The sequence below is a fragment of the Triturus cristatus genome, chromosome 2_1 (assembly GCF_964204655.1).
Source record: "Triturus cristatus chromosome 2_1, aTriCri1.1, whole genome shotgun sequence".
Classification (NCBI taxonomy): Eukaryota; Metazoa; Chordata; class Amphibia; order Caudata; family Salamandridae; genus Triturus; species Triturus cristatus.
Window position 1 is genome coordinate 497,631,627 of NC_140581.1, and position 18,658 is coordinate 497,650,284.

Here is an 18,658-nt window from a genome sequence, read left to right on the forward strand (position 1 = left end):
CAGTACCATAGAGCAGTGCACCCAGAACAAGCCAGGCGCAAGCCGAGGGCAGAGGCCAGGGAAATGCAGAACAATCCCCAAAGGAGGATCGTTCAATGACACACACACACACACCCACGAAGAGAAGTGAGACCAGCCAGAAGAGAAAGAGGAGAGAAACGGAGGACGGACCCAAGCCGTCAACCAGAACACAGGAAAGCCTGGAGAAACCTAGCCCCCCTGGAACACCAGACAGAGGACCAGGCCAAAACGCCGGATAGGAAGGCGGAAACGCCACAACACGAAACCGTAGACAGCATGCCAGACTGGTTGAGAGATGTAGCGAACACTGAGAATGACAGAACCTGGAGCAGCGCAAGCTGCACTTGGACAAGACAAAAGAGAGTGCACCAGCAGTATACAGTGATGCCAGGAAAGGCAGGGAACCCAAAAAAAGGGCAACCATACCATCCCAGCACAGTACAGAGCTATGCAATAGCGACAAGTACCCCACATAGGGTATGATACGCCCCAAGAAAATATGGGAACACCTCTTAGGGAAAAATCCCGCAGCAGAGGACAAGAACATAAAGGACCTGCAGATAGAACCATAGACGGCTTGCCAATCAGCCAAACAGAAAACATACAGAAGGCCCAACCTGAGGGCACAAACGGGTGTACCAACAACCAAAGAACCACAAAAGTCAAAGGGGCTGTACCAGCAGCCAACAGTACAAAGGCGCCGACCTTAGGACCCCGAAGGCACGCCAACCCACACAGAAGACACAGACGGTCCAACCGAACCACTAGACCCCCGAAAAAAGGTGGGATAACGCCTCCCATAAAACAGCAGAGGACCGACAAGCCAAGTTTACGGAGGGGGAGGAGGACAGAGCCCCGCAAGGAGCCGCTGAATGGCGGCATCCGCATGGGTGTTAAACAAAAGCACCCCATCAAAGAGCAGGTCAACCAGACGCTCCCTAACATTCTCAGGGAAAACGCTATCCCTCAACCAAGCATTTGTGATGGAGAGCTACTGAACTTGCCATAGTGCGGCCGAGAGCATCAGAAACATCCAAGGCCGAACGAAGAATAAATGCGGCCAACTCCCGGCCCTCCATCACATGGCGCCGCAGATCAGCGCAGACACCTTCTTGAGAGGCACAAGACAGAAGGGACTTCACGGAATCCCACAAGCTGAAAGTAGCCCTGGCCAACACACAAAGTGTGTTGAGCGCTCGCAAGGCAGCACTAGAGGAAGCGAAGATGTTAGGCCCCCATGAATCCAACCACCGGCCCTCCTGTGACGGAGGAAACAACACCAAAGGTAAGGAAGGAAAAGCAGTCTGCAGATCAGGGGCCCTGAGTAGAAGGGTGGAAAGAAAGGCAGACTGGATCGTGGGGAGCAGGATGGTGGAGGAGCAACTGGGGCACCGGATCCCCCGTGGCAGGACGCCCCAGTCCCCCAGCAGAGAATTATGGAGCGAAGACTCGAATGGAAGAAGCAGCTCCCGTCCACCAGAGACCTGATGGAGAACCTCAATTAAATGGTCCGTAGGGAATGGAGTGGTGGGGTCGCCCATCTGCAAAATGCCAGCTGCCGTGGAAATGGCCCGGGCAAAGGCCGCACTCGCCTCAGTAGGGCGTCGTGGGGGAGGGAGAGCAATTCATCCGTGGGTGACGGCTGTAAACTAAGGCGGCCATCCCCGAGTCCAGCTGGAGGACGAAATGGCCAGCCCCGGAATGGTGGAAGATTCACGGACGAGTGGGAGACCTGAGGTGCCTCTGGGGAAGGCTGTGGCCATGGGGACGGCGAAGAGCCCTCCCTGGAAGACGCCGGGAAAAAAGCCACGACGCGGCGTCCCGTCTCCGGGGAAGAAGAGACAAAAAGCTGACGAACCTCCGGAGAGGAGGGGACCTCTGGAGATGAGTGGAGTCTGCCAAAGGCGCCTGCGTGACGTCGACCGGCGCCAGAGGGGACGCCGAGACGACCTCCACCACCACTTGCGCCCTAGGAGAATGAGGAAGGGCCGGCGAAAGAACGGCGCCGACTCGACCTCTGACAAAGCAGCCGCCTGCATGGAGGGGCGAGAGGGACCCGGAGACGCGCCCCGGCCCCCAGCCAGCACCCGTGGCCTCTTGCAAGGCCTCCGCCTGCCCAGAAGACCAAGAAGGACTCGGGGACGAGCCGCGAGTCTTGGCGACCTCCCGCGACACCACAGGGACCCTCTCGGTGTTTGCGGCCAGGCAGAGGTGCCGTGGGCCGAAGAGGGGAACCCCATAGGTCCGCATCCCGATGACACCACACCTCCAAAACCTAAAACTGGAGCCGCTGGCGACTCCGCAGAAGGCCCCGCACGTGGCAAGGGATCCGCAGACATCCCAGGAAGAGGAGGAGTGGCTAAGGAAGCCTGCAGAGCCGCAGCATAGGCCTCCATTTGGGCCCTGGTCACCCCGATACCGGGAAACGGCAGGTAGGGTGGCGACGAATGAGGCCACATGTCCCACGGAGAACCCGCGCCCTCTGCAGAGCGGGGACCAGGCCCCGGGGACAAGCTAGAAGACTTACCGACGGGCGAGCGACACCCTAGGGGCCTCAGTGACGGGCGATGTCGGAATCGGCGATTCTTGAACTCTTCCGCGGGGGACGGACGCGGAGACGACACCGATCTGGACAAGTGGGCCGAAAGGAGTTTCATCCGGCGCTCCCGCCGGGACTTAGGCTTCAGATGCTGGCAAGAGTTGCAGTCCGTGGAATCATGGTGCTCACCCAAACACCACATGCTAGGATGAGGGTCCGTCGCCAACATCTGACACGCGCAGGACGAGCACGTCTTAAAGCCCGAAGGCATTCGCACACTGTCCCACAATGCAAAGCGTGAACAAAAGGCCTGAAAACAGGTCAGGGACACGATCCGGATCCGCGTTGCACGCGGAAAAGAAGGAAATTGATGTGAGCGCCAGGTGGGGCTTATGTGACCTCGCTGACGTCACGCCCGCGGACGACGTCCGGGCGGAGTCACGTGGTACCGCCCCCCGGCGCGCCGGGATGCTGGGGCAAAGAACGTTTTCCGGGTCCAGTCTCACGCCTGGAGATAATTTTACGTTAAGGAATCTGCGGCGAGTAGTCTCTTATCAGATTACAGTGTTACATAACAAAAAGTCTGGTATAGCCAAATACGCTATCAGCTTATTTAAAGTTTGACGACAGGATACTACCTCAAACAAGCATTTGTAATGGAATAGTTTCAATAAGTGAGGAGGAGCAAGACAAAGAGAGGGAGATGGAGCGAGGGGGGGGTTGGTGGGGGGGGGGGGCAAGGGGCTTTGCGCACCTTCTGGGCAGGAAGGAAGAAACAGAGTCCTTTTCCTTCTCTGCCAGTCCTGCCTCCCCAACCTGCCACAAACTGCAAACCTTATCTATAGGCCTTGGCTATTTCTGGCCCTGGGACCCGTGTTTAACTAAAAAAAAGTAGGGGAATGAACCCTGTTAAATGCCCTGCCGATCCCGCCCACTTCGACCACTGCTTCCGATGATCTCTAGTACCGCCATCTACTTTGCCTCTTAGGGACGGGAGACGGCCCCAGCTGCAGTGGAGGTTCTGGGAGTCTGGAGCTGAGCCAAAATGTGATGCTCGACGGGTGCGGCCGGGATTGCGATGGCGAGTGTGCAACTGCATGTATCCAAAATGGCTGCCTGCACGGCCACAGAAGAACTTGGGAGAGGAGGCTGGCCTGAGTGTTTTCGCCCAGCCTCCTTTTCACATCTAGGCCAGAGCAGAGAGGGCTATCCTACACAGCATTCCACTGGGTTGGAACAGCTGGCGCTCCCGTTCCACGGGGCTACTGAGGCACTTGCACAGTCATCTGCTGGGGGCATGGGAAAGCGCTCCACTCCCTGGGGGTCCAAATGGCCGCCTGCCCCCATCGAACTTCTAGTAAGCCCTTTCTACTCTTTGTGGTGTCACCTATTCCAGTCATTAGCCAGCTGAAACTCTGAGAGGGAGCTCTATATGGCTTCTTTACAGATAAGCCTCTCAGGGCTTCCACCATTAAAGACATGCTAAACAGCACAAAGATCGCTGAAACTAGTGGGTCACCGGAGACTGTGGAAGAAGCACCATTGGGAAACAGCACTTCCACGGCTGATCTCTCACCCACAATGAAGGGGGACATATAGTCCTTCCTACAAGACAAGGGGAAGGACATCATAACCATACACACAAACTTCACGAAATCCCTCATGGAGCTTGATCAATTAGTGAAGGGAGTCCGACTTGCCTGGATCTGGTGGAGATCAGGGCAGGACGATTTGGCAGAGAGGGTCTCAGCACTAGAATCCCAACAGCAAAACTTGACTGACGCATTAGAGGATCACGGAAATGAATCCTGTTGCAACAATATAGGATCAGAGCAATACGTGCCACCATCTTGAATGACAATCTTGAAAGCTATGTACAAGCTCTGTTCCGTCACATTCTCCAAGACCTCAACCTGGGTCATACCCCTTGCATTTTCTCCTCATATTAACAACGTAACAGCCTTACACCCAATGTACTTACCAGGGTCCATTTCTACCAGGACAAAGAAGAAATAGTGAAAGCATTCATGAAGTTGGACTCCATTACTTTCAGTGGAGACACATCACACTTTTCCAGGACTGATGAGTCCCAACTTTGGCCAAATGATGCAACTTTATGGAGATGCTGCCTATTTGCGCAAGAAGATGGTCCTTTACCGCTGGAGCTTCCCGCTGCGTTTAATTTTCACTGTTGACAACAAGCAGGTTGCTACATGGGTGCCAAACGAAGCCACAGTCTTGCTACATATGCCACTCCTGCTGAGTAAAGATGGGATCCATTGATCGCCCGAGCTCTCCAAAAATGATCAAATGGCAGTGGACCACACAAGGGGCGGCCCGAAAGACAACCACATGCTGGCGTGATCAAATAATGGATTTGCCCTTGGTGGATAGTAGCTGACAGGATGGCAGACACTCGCTTACTTCGGGCCAGTCTGTGGTCTAGTGGTCCTCCTGCTGAAACGTATTGGCGGCATTTACTGGACCTCCCGGCTGCCACCACTCCCTAGCTCCCAAAACTTTGCAGTTATATCCTAGGGATTGCTAATTGGGTGGATGGGAGGGGGCCCCAGGACTACCTTGAGTGCTGTCCTCTTTCACGGCTGATAAGCATCACTATGCCACTATGTACTGTTCATTTTCCTCTTTGTGGTTTTGTTTTTCCATTACTGTTTAGTTTTTGTTTTATTTTTGTTGTTTTGAACCTAATGCATGTCTCCCGGGCACGCACACTTATTCTCAGAAATCATGACATAGCCACAGCTTATGGGGAGTCATTGGCTGTGCGATTCCAAGAGAGTTTTACCCCACAACTACCGAAGCTAGCGACAACAGGGTAATGTCCTTACTTATTTAAAAGGTGCATCAACTCAATATAGCCTCACTGAAAATCCAAGGTCTAAACTCACTGATGAAAAAGAAGGCACTCCAAAAATGGCTCCACACTTAGGAAATAGATATAGCTATGATTCAGGAGAAACGTCTCCTCACGCCCGATATTAGAAGGATCCATTCATATTCATACCCCCTCCAATTTTATGCGACTAGCCACACTAAAACTAAGGGAGTGGATCTCATGTTCAAGCAAGGCTCCCCATAGTTGTAGATTAAACATACGAAGATAGAGAGGGCAGGGCGGTGGGTTTGAGGGTCCAAAGTAGGTTCATATGCCATCATCCTCTTTTTCATTTATGGCCCCAATGATCACAAAGAAGAGTTTTATGGCTTGCTGCTCCCACTGATAACAAATTTACTAAGGTTGATCTCATTACTGGGGGAGACTTTAACATGGTCCTGAATCCCCCAGTCGACACCTTAGTGACACGCTACAACACGTACCTGGTCCCTCCATCCCCAATTCAAGGTATACTGGATTTAAACTTACTAGATATTTAGACTCATGGAAAAGAGAGGGACTATAGTTTCTACTCCAACGCCCATAAGAATCATACACGACTCAACCTTTTCTAATTTCCCTATCTTTCCAAACACGTATTCTATGAGCCATCATAGGCACTGTCTGATCACGTCCCAGTGTTCCTATTTGATCTGAGCACCACCTGCAGCATATGGGCCCTACATGGTAAATTAATGAGCTCACCATTTCAGACCTATTATTGAGGGGTTCGATAAGGGAATCGCTAGAGCATAACTTTAATGATATGGACACCGGAGAAGTGTTGTTAAGCAACTCTGTGGGGAGTGGCTAAGACACTGCTGAGGAGCGAGTTGATAAAACAGACATCCACCTTTACTAAATTGGCTAAAGCTAAAAAGGCAGATCTGGAGGAACACCTTTCTCAGTAGAAAGCCCACCACAAAGCTACAGGCTCAAATGAAGCAAATAAGGAACTATAAGTTGGACCAGCTGTTTATGACTGATGTGGCATGGAAGCAGCTCTATGTCATCTATAAATATTATGAGAAGAGAAATAAAGCCAACAGGTTGTTGGTATAAGAACTGAGACAGAAAAAGACAAGAAACCATATCTGATCCATCAAAGATTACTACTGTGGGATTTTGTCTTCCTCCATATAGATACTTATAAGACCTGGGGTCTCCAGGCCCTAAGGGGGTAACGTGACACGAGCGGCTGGGCACCCAAAGGCCTGTGTGTTAAGCGACCATACAACACACGCATCCTCTGAAGCAGTAAACGCACACAATAATGGACGCCACACAATAAGGTGAATGCAAATTAATCAGGTTTTATCTAATCAAAGGAGCACACACGGTAATCTTGGAGGGCAATGTATCTTAACTTGTACACATTAACATTTGCATTACAGTTGCTCATTACCTGTACACTTTAACATGTGCATTACTGCATCTCATTACGGTTACCTCAGCAATCCCTGCAGTATGAGCTTCCCTAGTGCTGCGGGCCGGGGCCTGCACACGTGGCGCTACTGGTGTCTACGAAGAAACAAAGGCACATGAGCATAACTTGAGGTCGTATAATGTCTGCCTAGCACCCTGAGCATAAGCGTTGTGGGTACCGTAAGCGCCTTGCACTTGGGACCTTCACTGGCGAATGGAGCGCTTGTGGACGCAACACATGGGGTCAGCGCTCCATAGACTTAGACCGCATTGAGGACTGGTGAATACACAGGAATGATTAGCGCTACTGCAACATAGAACGCATTGAGCACTGGTAAATACAATTCGACGATCAGCGCTACTCCCACATAGAACGCATTGAGCACTGTTAAATACAATGGAATGATCAGCACTACGGGGACATAGAACACATTGAGCACTGGTGAGTCCTGCGAACGGCAGTCCCCAGGAGAGGGTAATCCCACGGAGGGGAGACTCACAATCACGGCGGGAAATCCCACGGAGGGGGGAAAGTCACAGTCACTGCATGCGGTGTCGATCCCGCTTGGCAGGGGGCGCACCGGGCCTTCCCACGACTCCCGGGGAGCGGGGGGGGGGGGGCGAGTCTCAGGCCGCCACACGGCCGCGCTACCTCCCAGCCCCCGGGGGTTACCTTGGTCTCGTCGCTTGGTTCCGCTCCGGGTCCTCCTTCCGATGCGAGCAACGGCACGGGACACTCCTGGACACTCGCTCTTCCTTCTGACGCTGCGACGGCAGCGGCGGGGGCCCGGGCTTCTACGCAGGCCCCGACTTGGCACTGACACTTCCCTGAGGCCTACGGTTCGCGGCGGTGATCGTGTTGCGGGTCCTCACACCAGGGGGGGTCACAAATTAAGCGGGAGCTCGGCCAGCTCCGCGCTCGACAGCAGATCTGCACCAGGGGTCACAGGTCAGGTCTGGCAGCACAGGAAACACAGCGCCAGTACCTGGTCGATCCCCAGCAGTCAGGCAATCAGTCGTTTCATGAAGTTACAATATTCAGCTTGGCATGAAGTTTCAGGATGTCACTTCTGCAGTTTCAATATTCAGTCTTTGTGGCGCAGATGATACTGGCGCCCTTGGGGTTCTGTTCCTTGGGGAGTAGGGGATGAGTTGGCGACTAGGTCCTTCCTAGTCAGGCTGGGCAGAGGTTCCCTGGGTCCTCCTACTGCTGGGCAAGATCAGTGGGTTTCACAGGATCCCTCACTCACTTAAGAGGCAGCACCTAAGCCCTGTCACTCTCAGAGGCATAAGTCCCTGGCTAGGCCCTACCGCCTACACTCCTGCGTGGATTCTCCAGCTCTGCTTCACCCCAACTGGCCAACTAACTGGAAAAAGTTCCCTCCCTCACTTATGTATCCCTAGGTCAGGTGACCTCTAGCCAAGGCGGCAAAAGTAACAAGCATTTACAATGCAATGGTCTCGGCATTGGTAAAGTTAGAGCTATTGGCATTGCTCATGACATTATTTTTGTTTATGTTTTTGTTTTTAAAACATTTAAAGAAACGGCATTGTCATGAGCAATGCCAATAGCTCTAACTTTAACAATGCCGAGACCGTTGCGTTGTAAATGCTTTTTTTTTTTTTTACTGTTTCTCTTTTTTGCTATTCGCAGGGTAAACGCCGAGTGAGCGTGGGTTTCGCGCTAAACTCGAAAGTTTATGTTATTTAGTCCTTCATGGAACATAATATAAGACATCCTTCGTAGGCGACGAAGAATTATGCCCGGGCGCTAATTGGCTTTAAGTTCTTTGATTGATGTTCTCCTTGACAGCTTCCCTACAATTTATTGTCAAATGATAGACATAAAAGACCAATCGAGCATTACAAGAACCGTGTTGATCAAGAACGCCGATACAATCTCTCTGCTGGCGAATGGCTACAGAGGTCAAAATAACAAAATCAACGTCACCAATCTGTGACACCCTATTTTCAGCTAGTGTTGCGTATATAAACTTATTCCATACTGGGTATATAGACTGCTGAGATGCAAGAATCCGCCAGGCGAAGATGTTTTTAAAAGCATTAAACAATTGTTCGTTAAACTATTCATTGCGTTTTCATACTCTCAATTCAAAATGCTCTTATTATTGACGTTTCCAAGCCCTTCTCACGCTAATCAATATTAATTTGCCATGTTTTTGTACAGAAAATCTAGCGCTGCCTTTAAAAAGAGGTATCTGAAGCGCCTTTGAGTTTTGGACAAAAGGGAACCGTGCTCATTCCTCCTTGACCGGAATCCATTCTTCTGAAACAGACAGAGACCTAATTAACAATGTCATTTTCGGCTGGAACCATCCATTTACACCCGAAAATTGTTGGTATTTACTCCTAAGCAGCCACAAAACGATAAGGAACAGTGGGAACTGCATTTACTACTGCATACTTGTACACTATGCGTACAATTATGCAGGAGTAAACCACATGCAAGGGGTGGGGAAAGGACAGATCAAGGCATGTTGTTCTATGCGATTTGGAATGCCAACAAACTCACAAGTTTGTGAGCACTCGGCGAACCTTTCCCACCTCCGTGCAAGGGGTCGGAGATTTTCTCCTGCAAAGAACTAGAGTAAATTCCTTTACAACTTGGGAAGTGAAGTGAAATACCCCGAAATACGGACTTGTGCAGTGTGTACTATTCCGCGCTGTGGGAATACGAATGTCCCAAATTGTGATAGGACATTCTCAGTAGTACCCTTGGAAACCTGCAACGGACCCAGCTATAGTAGTGGAAATGTTTGTGAAATGCAAAAAAAAAAGTGGTACATCTGCATATCTATGTAGGATGCTTCCACGAGTGCAGATCTGATATTTGGTGAATTGGGCTGAGGATGTGCAGTGGAGGGGTGTCAGTGGACCCAACTGGCCCTGCGGTGGTGGGAGAAGGTATGGTGTGGTCGGTCATGGTGGCTGGGATGATGAAGGACCAGTTTTCAATGGCTTCAGAGCCAGGCTTCATAAAAAGTTATTTTTTGCTTTCTTTTCAAAATCCGTGCTGCCACTTACTATACACATGGCCCGGGGCCTATTAAAACCCTGGCTTTCCATTTTTTTCAAATAAAAACAAACAAACAGATCACATTCCATCTCCATGCATATGTATAAATATATAAACATAGAACAGAAACTTACAAATAATAAAATAAGTGCTCAGGGCAATGAATCCCACAGGCCCCTAGATGCACCCTCTGAAGGCATTTCATTAACTTGACTTCTCAGTCTTTTGACGCAGGAGAAGTGAAAGCACACTGACTTTACTCGTGCAATTTCTGCCACTGGCATTTCAGCGTAATAGGACTAAGTTGCCTGTAAGGGTTTTGCAATACTTACTATATGAGCAAATAAAAACATGATTTGATGTGGCATTTATTGTTTGAAAACGGATTGGACCCTACGCAGACTGTTTGTCTTCTAGCCCTCGAAAATGTATGGAATCTTCAGCCTACGTTGGCACAATTTACGCTACATACATTCATCGGTGTAAGGTCAGCAACCATCCAACACCGGGATACGGTTTCTTTTCGCGCTGTGTCAAGCAGCCTCTAACAAACACATCCGTAATTTATATTCATCTGCCAAGTGACGCTCAATTCCCTGACTGACTATCCTTTCCTTCGAGTTAAAAATAAAAGACGAAGAATTTGAGAAGCACATTTTTTGATATCTCGTCTTACAAAACCCATCCGTTGCATGTTTACCCAAAGACTCTGACGGGCTAACACTTTAAATAGACACCGATTTTGCTTCAGGAAACATCCAGTTGGAGGTCGAATAAAAAGCTGTAAAAATATGCTTTTATGGAGTAACAATCTACCAACTCGACTGCTTTAGAAATTGAAACGCCATAGAGTGTTTTATTAATGATATGTTTTTTAAACCGGTGATTGGTATTTTCTTGCAGGTGAAGCGAAGTAACACAGATCGGCAATGTGTCAGCAGTGGCTCTACGGGCTCCGCTAATCCCGACACCACCGCCTTTCTCCGAGGTCAGCCAGAAATGCCTCGGAGAAAGGCAGCGGCGGATTCGGGGGCGTGTTTTCCTTTACTCTCCTCTTGCCAACTGGAGGAGATAATTAGACTTCTTGAAAAAAACATGCCCCCGAATCCGAAAAGGACGGGGCCTGTTCAGAGTGACGGACCTCTTCTCCAATGGCTGGCCAGCATTCAAGAGGCCAGCCAATGGAGAACAGGGGAGAAGAGGGGCGGGTTCAAGCCCCTCTTCTCCAAGTCATTAAATCTCGGATCGAGACTGCGCAAGCGCAGCCTTCGAGCCGAGACCTAAAAACCACACCTCCCTTCTAGAAGGTTCCAGAACATTCCAGGAGCTTCCCCATTCTACCTATGGGACTAAAAAGGCGGGCTGGTGTTGCAACATTGTTGTGGGGTTCCAGCCAGCTCCTGGCTGCTAGGGTGCTACTATGAAAGACCACTCTGCAGTAGCAGGGGTCTGTGGCAGCCATCTTGGGAGAAGGGAGCACCTGCACCTTAACACCGATTATCTATATTAAAAAACGAAAAAATTCAGGGAAAAAGGGCCAAGTCCAACAATACTATACTACTTAGAAGACCCTATCACACCGGATGAGGTGAGGACAGTCATAAAAAAGTTCAACAACAATCAGATGGGTTATCTGTGTCTTTCTACAAAGCTTATTGCAAATTGTTAATAGGGCCTCTGACCAGTGTCTTTAACTCCTTTCTACACACTAAAACAGTAACGCCAACCATGACAGAAAAAATAGTCACATTATTATTGAAACCTAGTAGGGATCCTTTTGCCCGCTCCTACTACAGGTCCTTCAGATTGCTAAACTTTGATGTTCAAATATTTACTTCTATCTTAGTCTCCCGCCTGCACTCAGTTTGAACATTACTGCCATCAAGTTGTCAGTCTGGTTTCACATGGTACAGACAGGCTAGGTTTAACGTCAGATAAGCAGTAAATGTTGTCGATGTGGCGCAACTCACCAACACAATGACTAGCCTTCTATTGCTGAACTCGGAGAAGGCCTTTGAACATGTGGGTTAGCAGTTTTACGGGCAGTCCTCTCAAAGACTAGGATAGGCCCACATATGTTGGCCTATGTGTTAGTCAATTACGTAGTCCCGAAGTCTTGTATAAAAATGTATGACACCCTCTCCGTTTCGATTCCCCTTCAAAGGGGCACTAGACAAGGGTGCCCCCGTCCCAAATTATACTTGCACTTACAATGGAGCACCTAATCCACTGTTCAGAATCTAAATTAGAGATCTGAGGGATTGAGGTGGATGGCGAATATTACAAACTAGCTTTCTTCGCCGATATCTTATGCTTTCTGACATGCCTTGCCACATCCCTTCCGTTCTTGCTAGATGAGTTGAAACTATTTTAAGCTGCCTCAGGCTTTCACATTAACTATGTGAAGTCCACAGGATTTGGGGTGGCCGATCCAACCAATATGTCCCGACATATACTTTCCACCTCTTGGCTTGACATGAGACGCCACCTCCCTAGGCTATCTGGGGATCTTCCTCACAAATTCCATGTGCACACTCTACAACCTATACTGTTGGGGTGGACTTGAGTGGCTTGGACGCATCAAAAGTATTAAAATGAACTTCCTACCCTTACTACTGTACGCAACCCATAAGGTGCCTTTATGGATACCTAGACAGACCATTCTTCAAACCCAAAGACAGCTGCCTCAATTCGTATGGCACAACTCTCGAAAGAGTAACCAGATCTACCTTTTACAATCGAATGGCTGATGGGGGGGTTGGGGTTTACTAATATAGAATATTATGTCCATGCTTCTCAACTCCAGTCGGCCTTGGATTAACACCACCTTCCCAACACTAAACCTTGGGTGCTTTTCGAACAAGGATGCTCCACTACTCCCTTAAACCTTGTCATTTGTTTGAAGCCCCGGGACTATTTCCCAGCCTTGCAAGCACCACTATGCGCCACTGCCACCCTCCTGAAACATTGGGATAGAATAAACCACTACCAGACGGACACTGCATATCACTCCCCACTTTCCCTATCACATGGAATCCTGAATGCCCAGTGGGAATGATGGATACACATTTTGAGAACTGGAAACTAGAGGATCTTCATCATGATGGGGTCAAACTGGACAGGCACACAAGCTCTTTCAATTGACCACAGTAGACAAATTCTGCCTCAACCAACTCCTTCACTCGGCGAACAAACAAACAGTGAAGGATAAGAGTAGAAGGGCTAAAACACATCTAGAGCAATTGTTTATCCAGGGGTCCATGATGAAGGGCATTATTTGTCTTTACATGGCCATTTGTAGCCTTACACAACTGCAAAAACACCCCTACGAATCGCGATGGGAGCAGGATCTGGGCGTCACAGACGAGGTCTGGCAACGACTGTGGTCGCAAGCAGTCAAGATCTCTATTTGTCTACAGTAAAAAGCTAATTGTCACTTGTTGGTATTTCACCCCAGTGCAGCTCCTTACTGTGACGGGAAAATCTGATTTCTGCTGGAGGTGTTTGAGGCCTCAGGCACTTATTTCCACATGTGGTGGCAGAGTATGCAGATAAAGCAATTTTGGGGGGAGGTGCTCCAGTTGATCTGTCAAATCTGTTCAGTGATTTTGCCGTTGGAGTCACTGGTGCTTTCGCTGGGTGCCACTGGGGAGAACTCTCTATTCTTACTTCCAGGAGCAGTCTGCTTACTTTTCTTCTCTTAGCGCCACTGCTAACAATAGCCCATGCCTGGAAGAATCCTCTCCTTTCAAGTCTCACATTATGGTGGACCAGGGTGTGGCATATTTATGCAACTGAACACTTGACTGCAATAATAAATGACAGGATGTCTAAGGTTCAAAAGATTTGGTTACGATTAAAAACCTACTCTAATAGGGACACGGCTCGACCTGGCCAGCACAATGCTGGACATCCTACATCGAGATCAACTAGAAGGACTTTCTTCATTAAAAAGAGCGTGAGGATGTCAATGACTGTTTGCAAATTGTGTTTGATTGTATGTGCATGCAAAATAGCGGATTGTTTATTCTAGGACTTTTACTGTTATATAGTGAGATTCTGTACTATGCCCATGCTTATAATGCAACTACACCATTATTCTATTGTGCAAGACTCATCCTGGATTTCCACCTAAAATTCAATATAAAGTGCTTTTAAAAAAACAAACTCAGGGGTGGTTTGTGCTGTAGATTTTAAAAGCTAAAGAAAGGTAATTAGGCATCTGTGATTACTTTCAGCTTCTGGGGAGGAGGGTGGGTGCATGTTAATCCAAAGCACTACAAGCTATGAACAGATGCTTACAGAGTAAGTAACATTTTCTGGTCTGAGCATGTGTGTCTGTAAATACACATGTTTTGCGTATACTGTAAAAAGCAGTTCTCTGCCAAAAGCGGTGGCTAGTGAGCAGATGAAGCAGATGTGTAGAAAAAAGTACTCAACACTGTCCAGCAAACAATCACCTGTTGGCAGGCTAGAACGTGTTGGTGAGCATGTGTGGTGTTGACCAGGTGGGAGCTTTGCAGATGATGACTAGCGGGATGTTATCCAGTACAGAAATGGTGGCACTCTTTTTGCGCATGGAGTGTGCTCTGGAAGGGCACAGTGTGTGCACACTTTGCTTTGACATAGCAAGTTCGGATGCATTTAACAGTCCATCTCACAATGCCTGATTGAGATATAGGGGTTCTCAAGGGTTCAACAAAGGATACAAAACTTGGCTCGTTTTAAGAAAGAATCTTTTAATGTTCTGTAAGGTAGATTGTCTAAGGTTCTTCCGCTACAGAGTCTGGAATAAGACAGCTCAATTTTGGATTGATGTAGAAAGGTGTCTTTAGGTCTAGCACTGTCATGAAGTCCCCATTTCAAAGGAGCAGTCCTGCAAGGTGGTTATGTAGAAGTGTTTTGCCATGACGTACGAGTTACTTACCTTCGGTAAGGATGTATCTGGAAGAGACTATTCTAGCCGCAGATTCCTTCGCATAGAATTATCCCCAGGCGTGAGACTGGATCCGGGCAGTGGCGGTGCGTCCATTGGGGCGTAGCCCCACTAAGTCACATGGACGCACCGTCACTCAAGCGCAATGTGACCCGCTGCCCGCAATCATTATCTCGCTGAGAATATTATTATAAATATACGCGTGTCCCGGTACCTAGTAGTACCGGGACACGCCCGCGGCCAGACTGAAAAAAATGCGCTGCTGAAGCCAGGGGGTGGGGCAGCAGGGGCTGGGCTGCAGCAGCTGAGCCTGAGTGACAGTCCAGACTCAGCTGCCTGCAGCAGTAGAGCCAGTGCGCGCATGTGCATTTTTGGGCTAGGACCAGCCCGTACATGCGCGCAACAATCTTTCTTCTATTAAGAGGAGTCAGGGACCCAAGGGGGTGCTGCTTCATACAGCAGCGCCAGGGCCGCAGCCCCTGGGTCTCATTATGGGCGAAGAGTAACTGTGCCCCCCTAGCCAATCCTAGCGCTGCATGCAGCGCCAGGATTGGTTGGTCCACCTCGCAGAAATGAGGCGATCCTTTTATTGGGTGCCGCGCCGCGGGGTGGTGGCACTGCCGCAGCCGCACTTATGTATGGCTAATCACTGTGTGACTTCATGTGAAGCCATGCAGTGATTGGCCATTTTCGGGTGGTGACGTCACGTCCAGGCTAAGGCTCACAGTGCAGCAGCAGGCCGTCGTGGATGACTACCTCACGTGTTTGCCACCACTGCCGCCAGACTCACTCTCACTCAGACGTCTACATGTGAAAAAAGTAAGGATCCGCACTTGCAGTGTAAATGCGTGAATGATGATACATAAATGATGTGTTTCTGTTTCAGTGAAGTCATGTAATGGTTAACCTAAACTGGTTTAGGTTAACCGTTACACAACTGAAACAGAAACACATCATTTATGTATCATTTATCATAGATAGTAAACCCCCTTGGTTGATTTTTTCAGCGCTGCCAGTGCAGCAGTTTCCCTGGCCTAGAGTAGAGAGAGAGAGAGTGGAAGCAGCCCGGGCCGGCCTGGCGGGCCTTGTGGCACACATTTGTGGGCTCGTGTTAGGTGAGAACTTGATTAAGTGAAATTCAGAGACGTGTGCATGAAGTTCAGAGACATGTCCGATTGCCAAGTGTTGTTTCTTGGCATTCCCAATAATTGAGATGGCGAATTCCATGAGCGGAGGGCTAAAGGGCTAAAAGAGGGCGGCAGCTGAGTAAGGCAGGGAGGCGTAATGCAGGAACTTTACCCAGCATCCGCGTCACTAGAGCCCTTGCTGCTCGCATGTCCCCAAGCACAGGGTGAGCTTTGGGGGACACAGTTTGCACTTCGCTGTGCAGAAGGAACACAAGTTTGTTCTTCAGTTTCAAAGTCGTTTTCTTTGCCTAGACTGGCAGTCTATAATCCATCACCACCTACTCTGTCTTTTCACACTTTCTTTCTAGTACCACTACCTCCTTTCTCCTGTCTTTCCTCTTCTCTCTCTCTTCCGGCACTTATGTTAACCAATTTCACCTATGGCCCCCAGCGTTCAGAGATAACCTTCCAGCCACAAACACATTTCACTCTTCGTGACCCCCTCTGGGCTAATAAGTCTCCGGCATCTGAGACTGCCCTAAAAATCAGATGTTGTGAAGGAGAGTGATATACTTTACTGAAAAGGTGTCCATATTGTATTTAGCAGAGCCAGACAAAAATATGAACAAACAGATTTGTTTACTTTTTAAATTCTATGTTTAGCATGGCAGATGCTTACTAGGGTTGATTTATCCTATGATTTGGCTTTAGTTCATCTCTAATGGCAGGCAAGGTGTGGTGCATGATATGCATGTCGAGATCTGACCTTTTCAAGGAAATGAGCTTTGTCCTGGGGGGACCCAAGGCCTTCTCCCACATCTCTGGACAGATATTGACTTTTGACATTCTGTGGCCTAATATTCCTCCTCCTACGGTATCAGGATTGGTATCTGCTGAAGTGCAACAACATGGCGGTCTATAGCTTGGTCCCTGTAGGTGTTTGCGAGGGCTGCATTATCGGCCTGTGCAGTACTTTTGTCTCACCTGTGTGAAAGTTGTGTTCAGGTTTTCGTCATTGTGATCATCCTGGCATTCTTGTTAATATTTGGGTTTGCAAAAAAACTCTTTTTGTGGATTAATCACATTAGGAAATTGTATTTGGCTGTTTCTTTCATGAATGCAAACATTTACCACCTGCTGTTAAGAGGAGGGATTGCTCTGGGAACATTCTGCCGATTCAGCAGTAGACCATACTACTTGTGATGGCTATTACTGCGTGGGATGCTGGGGGATGCAGATATACAATATGGTTTTAATACATGCTTAAATTGCTTTTGAAATGACTGATAAATCGGGTCTGGGGATTTCACAGATGATTTACAGCTGGGAAACCAGAGTGAAAGCATGAGGGAGGGAGGTAAAAGAGGAGCCAGGCTGGAGAACTCCCTGTTCTTTTGCTGGGTGCTGCAAATGCTGTTCCTCGTGCCTGCAGGAGCACGTGCCTGGCTTATTTTGTGGGAATCTGCCGCCTGCTGTTCTTTGGAGAGTGAAGCTCACTGTCTGGCCTGATGTTTCCTGCTTTTTATCTTATTTGTTATTCTGTTTTATAAATCTTTTCTGCCCGCTATGTTTTCTCTGCTGCTGTAATGTTCCGTCTTAGGACAGCTTGAGTTGATGGGGGTTTTTTCGTGGTTGTTTGTGGATGAAGTCACGAGTACCTTTGGTACCTCCTCACTCATGTAAGGACTGTGACAAGAATGTAATCCACGGACTACTTGCTAATAAGCTTCATTACTCCGATTACCTTTCCTAGTCTATAGTATTTACAACAACCTCCTTCCCTGCTTATTGCCATGACCTTGATCCCAGAACTTAACAGTGATACAAAGTTCTCTGAATTTGCTCTTTATTTATGGTCCATTCGGAAGGTGGTGCCTGAGGACGAATAAGAATGAATAAGCAGCTACCTATGTTATATGACATCTCATTCTTAATGTAATAACTGCAATTTCACAATTGCTTTATTAACCTTCCTGCTTTCTCAAATTTGCTTGAGAATGCACCATTTTTCCACTCTTTTTTCAAAATTTGCTCGGGGGAAGGACCCCCCCTTGAACTCCCCTTAGGTTGTTTGGGCTCGCTCGCTAAGGTGCAGTATGACAATCATTTTACGCCCCTCCACTTTCAAATGTCACCAGCCACCACTGGATCCGGGAAATTTTTTGCCACAGCATCCTTGCGCGCCGGGGGCGGGGCGGCATCACGCGAATCCACCCAGGCGTCGTCCGCGTACGTGACGTCAGCGAGGTCACATAAGACCCACCCCGGCGTGCCCACTTCAGTATTCTTCGGAGAACTTTTCCGCACCACAACGTGGAATCTCCAGATAAAAAACTGTGGAAGCACAGTGTGCGAAGAGCAGAACAATTGGAAAGAAACGGTGACTAACAACACCACCAGAGTAGTGCCAACACCGCAGAACCCAAGGGCAGGGAAAGAAGAACAAGCAGTAACCTGCGCAGTCACCCTGCCAGCACATAGACAACCTCCCATCCCTGTGCCCCGGAGGAAAGAACATGTGTAAAAGTCTTGGCACACGTGGGAAACCCACCTACCCCATCCTGAGCAAGGAATGGGACCAGTCTCAAGACAGACAGGGGACAACAAACCTCCAAGCCACTCCAACCTATAGGGCAAACACCCACAAGGGACAAGGGCAAGACAAGGCCAGAGGACC

The 18,658-nt window shown here is 48.8% G+C and overlaps 1 protein-coding gene across 4 annotated transcripts in view; it reads right to left on the minus strand.

The window, feature by feature from the left end:
• The window catches only part of BDP1 (BDP1 general transcription factor IIIB subunit), a 1,439,438-nt gene that overhangs the window by 243,198 nt on the left and 1,177,582 nt on the right, over positions 1–18,658 (minus strand). The window lies entirely within an intron of this gene.